At 50.1% G+C, this 20,169-nt stretch overlaps 1 protein-coding gene across 2 annotated transcripts in view; it reads right to left on the bottom strand.

The window, feature by feature from the left end:
* ZZZ3 (zinc finger ZZ-type containing 3) overlaps nucleotides 1-20,169 on the bottom strand; it is a 557,158-nt gene that overhangs the window by 13,023 nt on the left and 523,966 nt on the right. The window lies entirely within an intron of this gene.

Here is a 20,169-nt window from a genome sequence, read left to right as displayed (position 1 = left end):
CCCAGACCCAGTCTGGCCCTTGGGGAAATTCACAAGGTGATTAATCTGGAGTTTGCAGTTGATATCAGAAATATTAATTTCCCTAGAGGGAGGCAGTCTTCTAATTGGGGATACACTTTTAACCCTCCAAGTATTTCTTATTTTTACAATCAGGATTATAAAACAGGATTTTCTATTGATTCTTTCTGAAGGACTTAATTGCTGACAGATGTAACTTTACAGAAGAGAACTTTGACTTTTCTAGATGAAGGAGCTGTGGCAGCACTGCTTACTTTTAACAGGAAAATGGATTGAAGCTTTGGGGCTGGTACTCTATGCAAATTATTTGCTCTTTAATAACACACTCCTAAACCAGTAGAAAGTCTTTTCCAAAATGTCTAAGATTTTGGCAATTTCAGATGACTATTTTATGAACTATACCTCTGCGTTGTGTTCCCAAATTCAATCATGTCAGATTAGGATGAAACACTGTTCTGGAGCCTGGCTAGTATATTTGGGTTGCACAAAAGTGTGTTGTCTGTCATACATAAGTAGCAAGACTGTGTACCCTCACAATGTCATTCTGGCACAATGAGGAGTATCCTGGCTCTAGAGTATTTGAGCTTAACACTGATCATTCCAGTTTATCAAAAGCACATTACCCTTTGATCGAGGGAGATTTACTGGTTTGATTATTAGAATCCTTGACAGAAACCACCTACATTTTGTTAGGGCTTTCAGAGACAGTGTTCTGTATGTGGTGCTTTGTTATTTGTGCAAACAATGCATTGTAATGTTTTTGTCAGTCTGGTTCAGAATCCTATTGATCGCTAGAGGGCAGGAAAATCCTATGGTGTAGTAGTCTGGCTTAAGTTAAAAAAGATATGAAACCTATCTGTGACCAAATAGCTTGAAAACCAATTAACCTAGATGTGCTTGCCAATCCATAAATACTGTATCTGCTATTTATGCATGGTAGGCAAGATCACTATAGTGTGTGTCTAAGCTTTAAATGCTATGTAGTTGCTTCTGTTCATGTTTTATTTTAAAACTTTATTAATAGTAACTTGATAAAACTTGATTAATGCCAAAGATCAACAGTCATGATATGTATCACAAATAAGTAGCAAAAAGTAAAAGGAAACACCTTTGAGTAGGTTGCTCGAGAAATCCATCACTGAACAAATGGTCTTCAAAACAATTTCTACACTCAGTTGTAATTCATCTGGGACCATAAGGCTTCTTATTTTTTTAACCAACTTTATTTATTAGCTTTTGAACAGACGTAGTACATCTCACCTGTATGAGATCTACTGAGCGCCCCTCTTGGGATTTCCATGATTTATCGTTGCTACCTAAAACCAGGAGATCGCCTCATGTTAGAGGCCGTGACTCGCCGGGCCTCAGTCAGCAGAGGAGACACTTCTACTCACTCTGGGGATATTAAGCCTATATAGTTGGGAGCCCACGTTCTTCAACTCCCCCTGGCTGGGCTCTCTCATCTTTCACCCCAGAGGCAGATACGGAAAACCACAGAGGCCTAAAGAACAAGTTACTTACCTTCGGTAAAGCTCTTTCTGGTGGATACAGTATCTGCCTGTGGATTCCTCACCTTGTGAATATCCCCTGCGCCAGCAGCATTCGATTTTTTTTTGTAGCTCTCCAAGCAGACGAGGACGACGTCACATAAGCCTGGCTCCGCTCGCGACTCCGCTGACGTCACTGGAGCCATAAGAGAGCCTAGTTGGCGTGATGACGTCAGTTCTGCCGCTTTTTTTCCCCAGTGCCTTCGAGGGACCCGGACGGACCAACACAAATATGTACAGTATATATAGTTCACAGTATTCAAACCAACACACACACAGTGTAAAACCAATTAAGTAAAACACTTCCATTGAAAGCAGAAGTGGACAATATCAACATTGTAGGTATACAAGGGTGGACAACGGGGAGGCGGGTGGGCCAGTGAGGAATCCACAGGCAGATACTGTATTCACCAGAAAAAGCGTTACCGAAGGCAAGTAACTTGTTCTTCTGATGGATACATCTGCCAGTGGATTCCTCACCTTGTGAATAAAATCCCACAGCAGTCCCCACTACCGGAGGAGGGTGTCTACCTTTTTATACCAGAAAATCTTGAAGGACAGAACGTGCAAAGTAACCGTCCCTCCTCACTTCTGAATCCAAGCAGTAATGCTTCGCAAAAGTGTGGAGGGAGGCCCTAGTTGCCGCTCTAAAAATGCTCTCTACAGACAAGGCAGATGTTGAAGACTTTGCTCTAGTAGAGTAAGCTCTTATACCCTCTGGAGGATCCTTACCGGCCAAAGAGTAACAGATCTGGATGCACAAGATAATCCATCTGGAAAGGGTGCACTTGTGCACCCCTCTGCCTTTCCTGCAGCCAGCAGAGCCCACGAAGAGCTGGTCCTCCACACAATAGTCTTTAGTCCTATTGATGTAAAAACTCACCGCCCTTTTAGGGTCCAAGCGGTGAAGCCGCTCCTTCTCCTTGGAAGGGTGAGGGGGGAGGATAGAAAGTAGGAAGGGTAATGGACTGCTCCAGGTGGAAGAGAGTTACCACCTTAGGCAGAAAAGCAGCCCTGGTCCTGAGTACCATTCTATCAGCATGAATGGTCAAGAACGGGGGTTTCAAACTCAGAGCTTGAAGCTCACTTACCCTCCTTGCAGAGGTAATGGCAACAAGAAATACTGTTTTAAAAGACAAAAGTCTCAAGGGACACTTGTGCAAGGGCTCAAAGGGAGAACCGATCAAGAAGGTTAAAACAAGATTTAAGTCCCATTGAGGCACAATAAATGGAGTAGGCGGAAATTTGTTGGTAAGGCCTTTAATGAACCGAAACACAATAGGCTGATCTGGCAAACAAAGGAATGCGGACAAAGCCGATAAACAGCCCTTCACAGTTGCAACAGCAAAACCCTGCTGGGCTAAAGAAAGAGCAAACTGAAGGATGTTGGATAATGAATATGCTACTTACCAGTATGCATCTGTTCTTGGCATGTAGGGCTGCTAACATTCATATCTTTTGCATTAGATCGCCGCCTAGTGTTGGGTCCGGATGATCGCACATTGTTGTCCTGGAAGAGTCTTCGAAGTATCCTGAGATAGGTGGCTCCTCCCCTGGACTACAGTGCGCATGGGCATCGGCTCCATCCCCAGATTGTTTTTAGCCATTGTGGCAGAGATGGAGTGTAAAGTGTAAAGGATGTCCATGCTAATGATTGTATACAAGAGTATGTCTGCAGCTGCGACAGGCACCGGGGAGGAGGGCGGGCGATATGAATGTTAGCAGCCCTACATGCCAAGAACAGATGCATACTCGTAAGTAGCATATTCAGTTCGAGGCATGTGGGCTGCTAAATTCATATCTTTTGCATAAAATGTATAGCAGTCCCTCCATTAGCGGCGGTTGCCTGTGCCAGCTGCAGAAGCCTGAAAAAGTGTTTTGAGAACAGCCTGTCCTACAGCTGCTTGCTGCTTGGAATGTACATCAACACAGTAGTGTTTTGTAAAGGTATGTGGTGTAACCCACGTGGCTGCTCTGCAAATGTCCTCTAAAGGAATGTTCCCCAGGAAAGCCATAGATGCCCCCAATTTGCGAGTGGAGTGCGATCTTGGGGGTATTGTCAAGGTACGTTTTGCCTTTTGATAACATATTTGGATGCACTTAACAATCCACCTGGCTATTCCTGCTTTGGAAATTGGGTTGCCCTTGTGCTGTGGTGCGAAGGCAACAAAAAGCTGTTTTGTTTTCCTAAAGTGTTGTGTCCTGTCAATGTAGTACATCAACGCCCTCCTAACATCCAAAGTATGAAGCATTCGTTCCGCCACCGTTTGTGGGTTTTGGAAGAATGCCGGCAAGTGAATAGTTTGGTTGAGATGAATTTGTGACACCACCTTCGGAAGGAATTTGGGGTTAGTACGTAGTACTACCCTATTTGGATGAATCTGAATGAATGGCTCTTGGATTGTGAGCGCTTGTAGCTCACTAACACGCCTTAGTGACGTAATAGCAATTAGGAAAGCTACTTTCCACGTTAGGAACTGGAGTTCACACGAGTGCAGTGGCTCAAAAGGTGGTCCCATCAGTCTGGTGAGGACCACATTGAGGTTCCACACCGGAGCTGGCGGTGTTCTTGGGGGAATGACTCGTTTCAGACCTTCAAGGAAAGCTTTAATGGCAGGCACCCTGAAGACAGAGAGATGCTGCCTATTCTGAAGATAAGCTGCTATGGCGGATAGATGTATCCGAATAGAAGTGTACGCTAGATTGCACTTGTAAAGATGTAGCAGATAGCAAATGATGTTAGGGATAGATGCATCTAGCGGGTTGATGTCATTGGCTGTACAGTAAATGACAAAACGCTTCCATTTTGCAGCATAGCATGCTCTGGTAGTTGGCTTCCTTGCCTCCTTGATGATGTCCATGCATTCTGGAGGTAGGTGAAGGTATCCAAACTCTAGGATTTCAGGAGCCAGATCGCCAGGTTGAGCTGCTGCGGATCTGGATGCTGAATGTCTCCATGGTTCTGCGTCAAAAGTCTGGGCGTGAGGCGCAGTCTTTGATGCGGCACCACCGAGAGTTCGAGGAACGTGGTGTACCATGCTTGGCGCGCCCACGTTGGAGCAACCAGGATGAGAGTCATCGAGTGCTGCCTTAGCTTTCTTGCCACCAGCGGTATCAGAGGGGCTGGCGGAAAAGCGTACGCAAATTTGCCTGACCAGTTCATCCATATCGCATTCCCCTGCGACTGTGGGTGAGGGAACCTGGCGGCAAAGTGTTGGCATTTTGCGTTTTCTTTTGTTGCAAACAGGTCTATCTGCGGATGACCCCACTGCTGGAAGTACGGGTGGAGTACAGATGGGTGTAACTCCCACTCGTGCATTTGATGGCTGTATCTGCTGAGCAGATCCGCCATCTGATTGTCCTTGCCCGGGAGGTGTTCTGCCATGAGGAAGATGTTCATCTGAATGGCCCACTTCCACATGCTCTGAGCCAGATGAGACAGCTGTGGCGAGTGGGTGCCCCCCTGCTTTTGAATGTAGTACATCGCGGTCATGTTGTCCGTCCGGACTAACACTACCTTGTTGCACAGATGTACAATGAAGGACTTGAGCGCCATGAAGATTGCCATCAGTTCCAGATAGTTGATGTGCATCTTCTGTTGCTGCGTCATCCATAGTCCCTGCACTGTGTAAGTGAGCAGATGAGCTCCCCATCCCTGGAGAGATGCGTCCGTTGTCAGGATAATCTGTGGCACTGGCTCCTGGAACAGTCGGCCCTTGCAAAGGTTGTGTGGAGTCCACCAATGCAGAGAGTCGTATGCCCGACTGGTAACCAACACTAGGTCTGTTAATTGTCCCTGAGCCTGTGTCCACTGATTTGCTAAGCACTCCTGGAGCGGGCGCATATGTAACCGTGCGTGAGGGACTATGAAGATGCAGGAGGCCATCATGCCTATTAACTGCATGAACACTCTCGCTGGAAGTGAGTGTTGTGGTCTGAACTTCTGGATTAGAGACTGCATGCTGTCTATCCTGACTTGGTTTGGCTGAGCCATGGCCGTCAGGGTATTGATCGTCGCACCTAGAAACTGCCGGACATGTGCCGGCTGAAGATGCGACTTTGGGTAGTTCAACGAGAAGCCTATATCGTGAAGGAGGTGAATGGTAGTCGACATGTCCGCGGCGCACTGTTGTTCCGACTTGGCTTGAACGAGCCAGTCGTCCAGGTAGGGGTAGACATGGATGTTCTGCCTCCTGAGGTGCGCTGCTACTGTCGCCAGACACTTGGTAAACACTCTTGGGGCTGTGGTCACTCCGAAGGGTAGGACCTTGAACTGATAATGCCTGCCTTGGATAGTGAACCTGAGGTATTTCCTGTGGGATGGGTGTAGTGGTATGTGGAAATAAGCATCCTTGAGATCTAAGGTTGCTAAGAAGTCCCCTTGGTTTAACAAGGGAAGAATCTGTTGCAGTGTAAGCATATGGAAATGTTCTGACAGTATGTACAGGTTGAGGGGACGCAGATCCAGAATGGGTCTGAGAGATCCGTCCTTCTTTGGAATAAGGAAGTACAGGGAATATACCCCTGTGCCTTCCACCCCCACTGGCACGAGCTCGATTGCGCCTTTTTGCAGCATCACCACCACTTCCTGCTGCAATAAGTGCAAGTGCTCTGCGGACATAGGCCGTTGCCTTGGTGGAATGTTGGGTGGAGTGGATTTTAACTCTAGACAATAACCGTACTGGACAAGTTGTCGCACCCACCTGTCTGTGGTGATGTTTCTCCAGACGGGCAGGAACTGCTGTAGTCTCCCCCCGACAGGTGTCAAGTGGTCGGGGGGCAGTGACAGAGAGTCACTGTTTGCTCGGGGCAGAGGAGCGGGAGTTGTTGTTCCCTCTGCCACGTCCTCTGGTGCTGTTTCCTCGGTAACCCCCCTTGTTTTGTTTGGGGTACGAGGATTGTGCTCCACCTCTAGAGAATTGTGATTGTTGACCCATCTGTCCTCTGGTGACTCCACGTGCACCTGAGCGACGAAAATTGTTGCCACGAAACTGTTGTGATTGGAGGGCCCCCATAGACTTAGCAGTTTCGGTGTCTTTCTTAATTTTTTCTAGGGTGGTGTCAACATCTGGACCAAACAGTCTATCAGGATTGACTGGCTGATTAAGTATGGTTGTTTGAATGTCAGGTTTAAACCCCGATATGCGGAGCCACGCCTGTCGTCTCAGCATGACGCTAGTGTTAATGGCCCTAGCTGCTGTGTCTGCGGCATCAAGTGCACACTTTATGGCTGCGTTGGAGATCAGTTTTCCCTCTTCTATAAGCAGTTTGGTGCCCTCTTGAAATTGCGAAGGCAGGTGTTCTAAAACCCGCTCTAGGGTGTCGTAATGCGCCCTATCATAACGCGCCAAGAGTGCCTGTGTATTTGCAATACGCCAAAAATTGGCAGCCTGTGCAGCTACTCTTTTGCCTCCTGCCTCTAGCACTTTGGACTCCTTATCCGGGGGAGGAGCTTCACCCGTTGTTTGGGAGTTGGCTCTTTTGCGGGCATTTGCGACCACCAGGGAGTCAAGCGGCAACTGTCCCCGAATGTATGCAAGGTCTGCAGGTGCTGGTCTGTACTTCTTTTCGATACGTGGATTGACCACTCTCGCCCTGGTAGGTTCTTTAAAGATGTCCGCAGCATGCTTGAGGACCCCTTTGAGCATAGGCAGTGGTTTAACTGTCATATCAGAGACTGAAAAAGTGTCAAATAGAAAGTCTTCTTCTACTGGGTCAGCATGCATGTCCACATCATGATTAGCAGCTGCCCTCTCAATGAGTGCATGAAAACCTGCAGAATCTTCTGTTGGGGATGCACGTGCACTGAAAGGCTGTGGGTCTTGCCCCACAATTTGGGTGCCTTGGTCACCAATGTCATCATATGGATCTGGTTGTGCATCGGGTTCATTGATGGGGAAAGTGTATTGGTCATCTTCATTATATCCCTCACCCTCAGAGTGTTCTGGGGAAGGAGTTGGGCTCCTTCTTGGAGGAGGCTGGACAGGTTCCATGAGGCCTGAAGCGTCCTGAGGAAGCCTTTTCTTCTTCAGGGGGATGACATAGGAGTCCACTGGCTGTGAAGTGATCCTCCTCTTGTAAAGGGTCAATTTGCCCGTGTCTGCGTCGATAAAACGCTCAGAATCCTCTTCTGAGTCGAGTACTCGACTTGAAAGTGCTCCTGCCGTTGAAGAATCCGACTTTGGCGTCGATTTTGTTGAAAAGGCCTTCGGCGCCTCTTTTGGCGGCAGAAGGAAGAGAAGTTTACTTGCAGGCTTCACCGGAATGTCCATCGACTTCTGTGGCGATGGCATCGGAGCCGACGTAGCAGAGGCCCTCTCCCTGATTCTCTGTAGTGAAGAGGCGATGGGGGACGCGTCACTTACAGTGGCCTTTGGCGCCGACGAGGAGGTCTTGACCTTGCCCTCGGATCCGACGTCCTGTTGGCCCTTCTGAGTTTTGGACGAAGATGCCGCAGTCGCCGACACCGAGTCCTTGGACCGATGCGTAGATGTGCTAGCCTTCGATCCGTGTGATTTTGCCGGCTCCGTCTCCACCACGCGTCCGACTAACGAAGTCCCAGTTGGAACTGGAGCCGTGTCGCTGGCTTTTGCGGGCTTTGACGGCGTCGCAGCGGTTGACCCGTGCCGACCACCCTTCTTAGAGGAACCCTCCTCTGGCGCCGATTTTGATACTGTGGAATCGACAGATTTCTTCGACTTCTGTGGACCGGGGGCCGACGGAGTCGATGAAGCAGCGGGTGTAGGTGTTTTTGGTGGGACGGCCGCCATTTTAGGGACGTTCGAATCCATAAGTTTCGGTTTCGTTTTCGGGTCGGCCATTTTAGGTGTAGTTGATACCGTAGGTTTCAGTTTCGGTTTCGATACGGGCTGCGCAGCAAGTATGTCCGTGGCCGGGCCTGAGGGCGGGGCCGTGGCTTGCGGTATGGGGTCTTGGGTAAGGCCGACAGGCGATCCCGTGACCCGATCCTGATCTTCGTAACCTTCGGGGCATAGCTCGTCCCCTGAGCTATCTTCCGCGGCCCCATAAATCTCTTCGACGTCCCCTACCTCGTCGACGTATTCAAGGCCTTCACCCACGACTCCGTCGTCGTCTTCCGGATCCGCCTCGACCTCTGTCTCGGGCGGGGATATTTGAAGATGATGGCTCTGGTCCTCTTCTTCTTGGTCGCCGAAGATGTTTTCTGGATCTGGGGCCGCTTGTCTGGCCTCAAGGCGCACCGCGCGCCGAAGCTTGAGTGTCTTCTTTGACCTGAATCTTGCGCAGGCCCTGCAGTTGTCTTCGTTATGGTCTGGTGAAAGGCATTTGTTACAGACCGGGTGCACGTCGATATGTGGGTATTTGGACCCACAGAGCGGACAGTACTTAAACGGACTCCGCTCCATGCTGAAAAGTTGCGGTCGTGTCGCGATGAGAAGGCCTCGATGTCCGAAGAGTGAAAGTACTCCGCTGATTCCGACTCCAAGAGACGGAAGAACTCGAGACCGTGCGCAAACAATACCGACGCAAAGAATACAAGGCCTTTTGGCCGTAAAAAAGCTAGTTTTCCTCGGTTCCGACAGAGAGACGTCGAGACCGCATCCGAACCCAATGGCGGAAAAAAACAATCTGGGGATGGAGCCGATGCCCATGCGCACTGTAGTCCAGGGGAGGAGCCACCTATCTCAGGATACTTCGAAGACTCTTCCAGGACAACAATGTGCGATCATCCGGACCCAACACTAGGCGGCGATCTAATGCAAAAGATATGAATTTAGCAGCCCACATGCCTCGAACACGAGCCCTCAAGGGGTCAATAGACTTCTCTCCACACCATGAGAAAAATTTAGACCACCTATAAGAATAAATAAATAGTCTTGGTGGAGTGTCGCCTGTCCAAAAGAATTACATCCACCACGTCAGGCGGGAGAGAGAAAGAATTCAGATTGCCCCGTTCAATCTACAGGCATAAAGGTGTAAGCTCTGGAGCTCGGTGTGTAGAACCTGCTCCTGCGACTGCGAGAGGAGGTCTGCCCTGAGAGGGAGACTGGGCGGAGGGCACGAGGAGAGGTGGAAAAGATCGATGTACCACACCCTTCTCAGCCAATCCGGGGCATCAATATGACTTGGGCCCGGTCTTGGCGAATCTTCCTCAGAACCCGAGGAATCAAGGGTATGGGAAGAAACGCGTAAAGGAGTTGTGAGCCCCAACTCAACTGAAACACGTCCCCCAAAGCTCTCTGCATCGGATACTGGAGACTGCAGAATGACGGGAAGTGAGCGTTCTCATGAGTGGCAAACAGGTCCACCCGAGGAGTCCCACACGTCCGAAAGACATGACAAACCACCTCCGGATGAAGCCTCCACTCGTGGTCGGCAGAGAACTGTCGACTGAGACTGTATGCACGCACGTTCAGAACTCCGGCCAGATGATTTGCCATCAAACAAATCTGATGGTCCTGAACCCAGGACCAGAGACGCAGAACCTCTCTGCAGAGACAATGCGACCCCACTCCTCCCTGCTTGTTGACATTCCACATCGCGGTAGTGTTGTCTGTCAGGACTTGAACCGACTGCCCGCGAAGGGAAGGGAGGAAGGCCTTGAGCGCCAAACGTATCACCGCAACACCAAACGGTTGATGTGAATCAACCTTTCCTCCGGAGACCAAAGACCCTTGATCTCCAGTTCCCCCAGATGGGCACCCCACCCTAAAGTGGATGCATCTGTTATCACTGTGGCCACTGATGGAGGTAGATGGAAGGGTTTTCCTTGAGACAGATTGGCCTCCACGCTCCACCAAGACAGATCCGCTGCAGCTTCTCTGGAGATCCTCACAGACTCCCTGAGATCTTCGTTGTGCTGATACCACTGCCTGCGGAGGCACCACTGGAGCGCCCTCATGTGCCAGCGTGCATGCTTGACCAACAGAATACAGGAAGCAAACCGACCGAGCAGGCGAAGGACCTTCAGGACTGGAACGACCGCTCCATTGTAAAACAAGGGAATCATTTCCTGAATGTTGAGAATCCTTTGTGGAAATGGGAATGCTCGACACACAGTAGTGTCCAGTACCGCCCCTATGAACAGGTTACCCTGAGAGGGCACTAGGTGAGACTTGGGCACGTTTATCGAGAAACACAATTTGAACAACAGCTGAGTTTTAACCTGCAGTTGATGAAGCACCTTCTCTGGCGACTCCGCTTTGATCAGCCAGTCGTCCAGATAGGGGAAAACTGGAATCCCCGAACTCCTTTGATGGGCTGCCACCACTGCCATCACTTTGGTGAAGACTCGAGGTGCAGTAGTAAGTCCAAATGGCAGAACCGCAAACTGATAATGTTGTGAATCTACCGTAAAACGGCAATCTTTCCTTTGCGACTTCAGGATATGAAAATACTAGTCCTGCAAGTCGATCGACACCATCCAGCCCTCCTGCTGCAGCGCTTGAAGAACCAGCGCAAGGGTGAGCATATTTAAGAAAACAAGTTACTTACCTGTAACTTTGGTTCCCCAGTATTGGTAACTTTCATAGATTCCCATGCTTTGTATCATTCCCAGTCGTCGGAATGGGAGCCTCGGTAGTATAAAAACCATAGAAACAAAAGAGAAGCCTAGGCCTCATCTCATTTTGTATTCTATCCACCTCCTTTTGTAAAAAGAGACCAAACTTTTGCCAGGACCAATCAGAGCAGCCTCACCCTCTAGAACCTTCCTGAGAGAGCTCAGAGCCTCAGATTTTCGTAGCCGTTGTGCAAACCGCCACTAACTCTGTAAAAAGACCGAGCTTTCCCAGGGGAGGCGGGCGGGCGCATGGGAATCTATGAAAGTTACCAATACTGGGGAACCAAAGTTACAGGTAAGTAACTTGTTTTCTTGCCCCAGTATTGGAACTTTCATAGATTCCCATGCTTTGTATCAGAATAGCTAGCAGTACAGCACCATGAACACATTTTGTAAATACATGGCATCACATAACCATAGAAAAATACATAAAGTACAGTAAAAACAAACAAAATGTGCTCACCAGGATGGAGGGATCGTAGGGAAAGCTCACCTCTCAATGAAACAGATTCCGCAGGACTGCCTGACCAACAGCCGCATCATCTCGTCCTGCAGATTCCAGGCAGTAGTGTTTCGTGAAGGTATGAGTACTGCTCCACGTTGCTGCCCTGCAGATGTCCTTAATGGCAACTCCCGAAAAGAGAGCCACAGATGAAGCCACCGACCTCGTGGAATGTGCACGGACTCTGCCGTCCAGCGGCTTGCCCGCTTCCTGATGACAGAATTGAATCGCACTGGAGATCCAGCGGGAAATGCCAGTCTTTGTCAAAGGCAACCCCTTACGAGGTGCACTGTAGGACACAAACAACTGAGTAGACTTCCGAAAGGGACGTGTGCGCTCCAAGTAAAACTTTAAGCACCGTTGAATGTCCAAAGAATGGAGCGTACGCTCCGCAGGTGTAGAAGGATGTGGAAAGAAGGTTTTCAGAATCACCGGTTCATTCAAGTGGAACTCAGATGGCACTTTCGGGATGAATTTGGGATTTGTCCGAAGAACCAGACCTTGTTTTGTAAATTGCAGGAAAGGATGCACTATGGAGAGTGCCTGAAGCTCACTCACTCGTCTAGCTGATGTTAGAGCTAAGAGGAGTGCTAGTTTCCAGGAGAGGAACTTTAAGTCTGCCTTGTGAACCGGCTCGAACGGAGCTTTCATGAGTTGAGCCAAGACAAGGTTGAGCTGCCACACTGGTGGAGGAGGACGAACTGGCGGATACATCCGGAATAGGCCCTTCAAGAATTGTTTAACCACCCTAGAGGACCATAAGGAAGGACCTGCCGAACTGCGTCGAAACCTTGATATGGCCGCTAGATGCACCTTTACTGAGGAATGTGCCAAACCAGACTTAGCCAGAGATAGCAAATACGGCAACAACTGATGAGGTTGGGAAGTGTAAGGATGGAGACCTTCCCGTTGACACCACAAGCAGAATCTCTTCCATTTCGCCGCGTACGTCTTGTTGGTACTTGGTGCTCTGGCTTGAGCCAAGACCTCTCTGCATTCTTGAGACAAAGCTAGATGACTGAATTCTCTGTGTTCAGGAGCCACGCCGACAAGTGGAGGGATCTCGGATCCGGGTGGAAAACCTGTCCCTGACTCCTGGACAAGAGGGACGGAATGGGCTTCAACTGAATTGGAGGAGCTTGGGAGAGCCGCAGTAGTTCTGTGTACCAGAATTGTCTGGGCCACGCTGGAGCAATTAGAATCATCCTGCAGGGTTCCGCCTTCATTTTCTTGAGAACTCGAGGAATGAGGGGAATGGGAGGAAAAGCGTAAAAGAACGCGCTGTACCAGGCCATCGAAAGAGCGTTCCCTAGGGACCCCCGATGGTGAACCTTGCTTGCGTAGAACCGGCATTTGGCGTTCTCCGGCGAAGCAAAGAGGTCGATGGTCGGCGTCCCCCAAACTGAGAACACTCCGTCGAGAATGGATTGATTCAACTCCCACTCGTGAGTCACTTCCGTCTGGCGACTCAAGGCGTCCGCCTTGACATTGAGAGTTCCCGCCAAGTGCTCGGCTCTCAGAGTGATGTTGTTGTGAATCGCGAAATCCCAAATCCGTTGAGCTTCTGCGATTTGGTGCCTCCTTGTTTGTTTACATAGTGCATGGCCGTCGTATTGTCCGTCCGGACCAGCACTGAGCGATTGCCCACTCTGGGTAGAAAAGCTTGCAAGGCCAACCGAATGGCTGTCAGCTCCAGGAAATTGATATGGCACTGCCGCTGTCCTGGACTCCAATGGCCACTGACTTGAAGCTCTCGGAGCACTGCACCCCAGCCTTCCAACGAGGCGTCCGTGGTCATCACCATGGGTGAAGGAGAAATCCTGAACGTTAGGCCTTGGGCGAGATTGCTTTTCTGAAGCCACCATTCGCTCGCTGTTCTCATTGCTGATGTTACGACAACCCTGTCGTTGAACGACCCCTCTGCCTGGCGCCATTGCTTGTCCAGCTCCTCCTGTAGAGGACGCATCCTTAGCCTGCAATGCGGTACTAATGGTATGCAGGAGGACATCGATCCGAGAAGGGATTTGTATTGGCGGACCGATAGGACCTTGCTGCGGCAGAGTAGTTGAGCCGAAACCATCAATTTTTGTTGTCGCTCTTCTGAGGGACGAGCCGTACAATGCGTGGTGTCCAGCACGGACCCCAGGAATCTGGCAGTCTTGGTAGGCAGGAGGACTGACTTGTGTTCGTTCAACTGAAGGCCCAGGCAGCGGAACAAATGGAGGCAAGTAGACACAGCTTGCGAAGCGTCCTGGAAAGATGGCGCCTTGACGAGCCAGTCGTCTAAGTAAGGGAAAACTTCGAGAGATTGTCGTCGAAGGAAAGCTGCCACCGGTGCCAATACCTTGGTGAACACTCTCGGTGCCGACCGAAGGCCGAATGGAAGCACTTTGAACTGGAAATGGCTCTTTCCCACTGTAAAGCGAAGGTATTGTCTGTGAGCTGGGTGTATTGGAATATGGAAATATGCGTCTTCTAAATCCAGCGACGCCAAGTAGTCGCCTGGATTTAAGAGAGGAAGAATTTCCTGGAGAGTGACCATCCTGAAGGAGAGCTTTACGAGATAGGTGTTGAGCTCCCGAAGATCGAGGATGGGACGCCAAGTGACTTTCGTCTTCCGCACTAGGAAGAATCTTGAATAGAACCCCCGGCCCCTCTGAGAGAGCGGGACCGGTTCTATTGCTCCTTTGAGGAACAACTGGTGGGCTTCTAGATGTAGTAATCCTAGATGTCCTGAGCGGATGGCGCCCGGAGCTCGTGTTGGAGGAAAGTGGTGAAACTCCAACGTATGGCCACTCTTCACGATGTTGAGGACCCATTGGTCCGATGTTATTGACATCCAACTGTCCAGACAAAGGGATATCCTGCCCCCCACTGATGTGATCGGGAGGGGAGGAACAGCAGGTAGAGCCGGGAGGCCGCTATTGTCGTTTGGTGTTGTCACGGCCTTGTCGCTGTTGACGGCCTCGCGGAGGGTTGCGAGAGAAGATGCTGATTGCCCTTGTCGCTGATTCGAGTAATGGGGTTTATATGACTGGGAAGACTGCGAGGAATAACGTTGTTGGTTTCCTCTGTAAGACGTAAATCCTCTACCTCGTGCGCCCCTAAAGGGGACCTTGCGATAGGTGAGAGAGCCCAAGGACTTTGCCGTGTCTGTGTCCTTCTTGATATTCTGTAGGGTATCATCCACATGCTTCCCGAACAGCATCTCACCATCAAAAGGGAGGTCTAGGACTCTGTTCTGGACCTCCTGACGAAACCAGGTGGCCTTCAGCCAACCCTGACGCCGTAATACAGCGGAGCCGGCCAAGGCCCGGAAGGCCGTGGAAGCAATGTCCATTGCACAGTCAATCACTTCTGCAGACGATTTCTCTCCTTCCGCCAGCACCTTCTTGGCGTCCTCCTTAGTGGGCTCAGGTAATAGTTCCACGAAGGGTTCCATGTCGCACCACATCTGGCGGTCGTAACGGCCTAAGATGGCAAGGGCATTCGCCGCTCGAACCAGTAAGCTGGCCATAGAGGAAAACCGTTTTCCAACATTATCCAGACGTCTGCCGTCTTTGTCCGGAGGAGTGGTCAACGGTGTGGACGGATTCTTTGACTTGCTTTGTGCCGCCTGAGAAATCACCGAGTCAGGCTTCGGTTGACCAATAAGGCAAGCTGGACTGCCTTCCGGAGCTTTATATTTCTTCTCCAGTCTGGGGAGCACTGGAATCACCGTGGCCGGACTCTGCATGATCTTCATGCCCTCCTCCCATACATGCTCAATAATGGGAATAGATTTTACAGAGCGTTGGTGTTGTTCCTTAAAGTCATAAAGGAAACAGTCCGATTCCTCTCTTGAAATAGGTAGGCCAAACCTCTTAGCAGCCCGTTCCATCAGATGATGAAAACCCCCTATATCCACCGGAGGGGAGATGGAAGTGTCTCGACCAGCAGCATTTGGGTCTTGCGGGTCATTGTCCCCCTGATCCGGGTCAGGGTCCTGTAAAGGATCCATCAAGGGATCCACTGGGACAACCTCCTCATCCGAAGAGGTATCCTGATGGACATCGGGAAGTGGTACGGGATCTGGTGTGGGAACCCGGGCCAAAGGTGTCACTGGCGGTGATGTGGAGGGTACCATCGGAACACTAGTAGCCGGCTGCACTTGCGGCTGTGGTGGAAGTGGAAAAAACGTAGTCTGTCCAGAAGGGTCTGACGGAAACCTTTTACGATAATCCTGAAGCATGTCCTGAAGATCCGAAATGAGAGAGGAGGGCATGGCTACCATGCCTTGTCCCAAACTCGGCGGATGTCGCTCTTCCACAACATAAGGATGTAGTTGTTGGCCACCTGCCTGGTCGAAATACTCCTCCGTGTCCGTCTCCTGCAACTTTACGTTCAAGTCCGAGGGACTATAGGCAGGTCCATAATCCTCCTGAAACTCATCCTCGTCAGACTCATCATCTAACAGCATTGTCGGTAGATGGGAAGAGACTCGTCGCGGAGACGTCATCTCCGGCGTGATTTTCATTCTCCGGACTGGAAAATGCACTTTTTGGACCGTCGACGGTCTCGTCGACGACGCCGTCGTCGGAGCATCAGTCAATGTAACCGTCGACGGCACCACAGCCTTCGTCGACACAATCTGTCGTCGATGGGACCACCGTCGACGGTCTCGTCGACGAACTCGTCGTCATTATCATCGTCGTCGACGTGGAAGCCGTCGTCGTCGACGTCGTCGACGTAGTCTTCGTCGTCGTTGCGGCCGTCGACAGCGGCCTGCTAGTCGTCGTCGACGTGGAAGCCACCATCGTCGACGAGCTCGGAACCTTGAACGTCGCCGAAGTCGCCGTCGTGGACACCGCTACAGTCGACGAGCCCGTCGACGGAGCCACAGAAACAGCGGGAACTTTAGCCAAAGTCACAGTCGTCGACGTACCTGGTGTTTTCGTCGTCGACGGACGCTGTTTTTTCTCCGGCCCAGAACCTGAAGTGCCAGTAGAGTGTTTATCACTGGGCTTGATCTTTTTGGACGGAGGAGAATGGATCACAACCTCCTTTTTGTCCTTTAAGGCTGGCACCACTGCTGTAGGCTGTCCCTGCCTCTCCTTTACACTTTCGTGAGGAGATTGAAGGGGACCAGCCCTCTCAGACCTGTCAGAGATCTTGTGAGGGGCTTGAAGAGGGGGCTCAGATTGTCGAAGAACCAGGGGGAGACCTACCCCTCTTTGATCTTTGCGAGGAAGCAGCAGACACGGAATCCTCCTCATCCGAAGAGAGCACCTCCTTGCGTGTCTTCATCTTCTGAAGCCAGGTAAGAAGCCGGCCTTCTCTGTCCCGAAGAGTCTTGTTCGAGAAAGTCCTGCAGATCTTGCAGTCTGTGGCCTTGTGGTCAGGATATAAGCAATAAATGCAATTATCATGCTTATCCTCCACAAACAGACGTTTTTTGCCACAAGAGCCACAGGACCTGAATAAGGCCTTCTTCTCCTTGTCAGACATGACGATTTGAAGCAGAAACTTGAAGAAATAAGTAGAAAAACGATGAAAACTGAGCAGAGCTCAGTGGAGACTCCCTAGCACAACGTGCGGTAGAAAAATCTGAGGCTCTGAGCTCTCTCAGGAAGGTTCTAGAGGGTGAGGCTGCTCTGATTGGTCCTGGCAAAAGTTTGGTCTCTTTTTACAAAAGGAGGTGGATAGAATACAAAATGAGACGAGGCCTAGGCTTCTCTTTTGTTTCTATGGTTTTTATACTACCGAGGCTCCCATTCCGACGACGGGGAATGATACAAAGCATGGGAATCTATGAAAGTTCCAATACTGGGGCAACTTCTCTTGCTTCAGAAAAAGGTTCAAGATCCTGAGATCCAGGATTGGACGTAGCCTGCCATCCTTCTTAGGTATTAGGAAATACAGGGAGTAGCATCCCTGACCCCTTTCCCGCTCTAGCACCACCTCTATTGCACCTTTTTTCAGTAACGCTAGGACTTCCTCCTGCAGGAGAAGAAGGTGGTCCTCCAAGCAATTCCCTTGGCACAGAGGGTAATCTGTCTGTAGGTCCGAAAGGACGACCTCCCAAAACCTCTGTACCTCCTGAACGAGGAACCTCTAGACTGAGCCTGAAGACCCAGAGACTTTGCTGTTGCTTTACACCTTTCTAAAGCTGCATCCGCTTTTTTACCAAAAAGACCAGAACCATCAAAAGGGAGGACCAAAAGCGTAGCCTGTACATCTGGGGAGAATTCTGATGATTTAAGCCATGCACGTCTTCTTGTAGCCACAGAAGACCCCATGATCCTGGCGACAGTCAGCAGTGTCTAAACCATTTTGAATGACCTGACGAGCAGCCGCTTGAGTGTCTTGTAAAACCTCATTAAAAATTTGTCTGTCTTCTTCAGACAATTTAGGTGCAAGTTGTTTCGCCGAGTCCATTAGAACATGGATATAGCGACCCAAAAGACAGGTGGCATTAGTGGACTTTAGGACCATGCTTGCTGAGGTAATCACTTTTTTAGCAGACTGGTCAAGTTTCTTCGACTCCCTATCACCGAGAACTTGTGGAACTGCTCACTTTCTGTTTATTTTACATTTATTAAAACTTTGTGTCCACTGAGAAACCCACCCTGCATTTGTAAACCCCTGCAAGCACTTACAGCGGATTGTAGCGCTGTTCCTTGCAGCGGACTTCACGGCCGCCATCGCGAGCGCGAGGCCACGCCCCCCGTTAGGCCACGCCCACCCCCCCAGCCTATTAAAAGCGCTGATTACAAGCGCGCCTATTGAAATTGAAGACCTCTGAGGCGGAAGCCGGAGGTGGTGTACTCGAGATTTTAAAACTGCTCACTTTCTGTTTATTTTACATTTATTAAAACTTTGTGTCCACTGAGAAACCCACCCTGCATTTGTAAACCCCTGCAAGCACTTACAGCGGATTGTAGCGCTGTTCCTTGCAGCGGACTTCATGGCCGCCATCGCGAGCGCGAGGCCACGCCCCCCGTTAGGCCACGCCCACCCTCCCTCTCTTTAAATGTGCTTCCCACGCAAGCGCAGCGGACGAGCGCAGCGGGAGCGCCGTTTGCGCGCCGAAGGCGCGCCTAAGGCAAGCCCGTCTGCGCCCGTCCGCGGTCGTACGCGGTCCAGGGCCACAACCCCTGCTCCTCCTGATGGATACACACGGTGGAGCAAGCAGGACCTATTGAACTTCTGCCACAAAATTGACGATTCCTGCAAGCATAGTCTATGCGTGGAAAACGATATGGGTTGCGAACACTGTCACTTCTCATTCGACCATGGTAAGAATACAACCAACATGAACTATACCATACAATGCGGACTGCTTAACGTACGCTCACTGAGAAAACACAGGCTAGACCTATATGATCTGCTTACTGAGAACCAATGGGATCTTGTGTTTATAACAGAGACATGGCTAGATAATGAGTCTACACCCTACGCCCTTGAGGCAACTCCAGGAGGGTACACAATACATAGACTGGATAGACCCACAGGCAGAGGAGGCGGAATCGCAATTATAGCCCGCGAAAACCTACGATGCCAGCTAGATAGCTCTCCCATCTTGGACAGTGAAGCAGGGAGCTTCACTATCAAAGTGAATAATAACTACACGCTAAAGGGCATACTAATTTACAGACCTCCAGGCCCCATAGCCAGGTTCGAGGAGAGTTTGGTTGAAGGAATTATAGAAACCGCACTGCGCACTGACAAGTTTCTGGTACTCGGGGATCTCAATCTTCATCTTGATAACCCCTCAGACCACGTCAGTAAGAATTTTGGCCAGGCACTGAAAGCCCTCCAACTTACCCAAATTGTTGGAGGCCCTACCCATCAACAGGGTCATCTGCTGGACCCCATATTTGTCAACTGGGGGGAAGCGGAAGCTATGACCCCAATTCCCATCCCATGGTCGGACCACTATTTGGTCCCTTTTTCCATACGAATCCTGGGAAGCAGACCCCCACAGCCACCAGCTATGTACCACCTTAAACGGAAATGGGCTACATTCTCTCAGCCCAAATTCTGTGCAGAATTAACGAAAGGAGGAAGCCCAGGAGGGAAGGATGCTGACACAGCCAATGCTAACCTCTGCACACGCATTAATCAGGCACTAGACTGCACAGCCCCTTTGCTAAAAACTAAATCTGGGGGACGCATAAACAAAACTGCCCCGTGGTTCAACGCGGAACTAAGAGTTCAGAAAACTGCACTGAAAAGAACCGAAAGAGAATGGCGCAAGACTCTCTCTGAAGAAACCAGAAAGAATTATCTAACCGAGAGACGAATCTACCATGGACTAATCAGAAAGACAAAAACAGCATATTTTACGAATAGGATCAGTGAGGCTGGTAACTCGACGAAAGAGCTGTTTTCACTCTACAAAACTCTTTCAAGAGGAAACCCAGCCATTGCCCCCGCTGACTGCTCGCCAGAATTGTGTGACAAAATCGCAGATTTTTTCTCAGATAAAATAACAAAAATCTACTCAGCATTCCCTACGCAGTCCAAAACCGGGGCAGACTTCGTTGAAAGCCCAAGAGAGTGGGGAGATAAACCTAGAC

The sequence above is a fragment of the Lissotriton helveticus genome, chromosome 1_1, assembly GCF_964261635.1.
Source record: "Lissotriton helveticus chromosome 1_1, aLisHel1.1, whole genome shotgun sequence".
In the NCBI taxonomy this organism is placed as follows: domain Eukaryota; kingdom Metazoa; phylum Chordata; class Amphibia; order Caudata; family Salamandridae; genus Lissotriton; species Lissotriton helveticus.
This window is presented reverse-complemented; position numbering and strand designations above follow the sequence as displayed.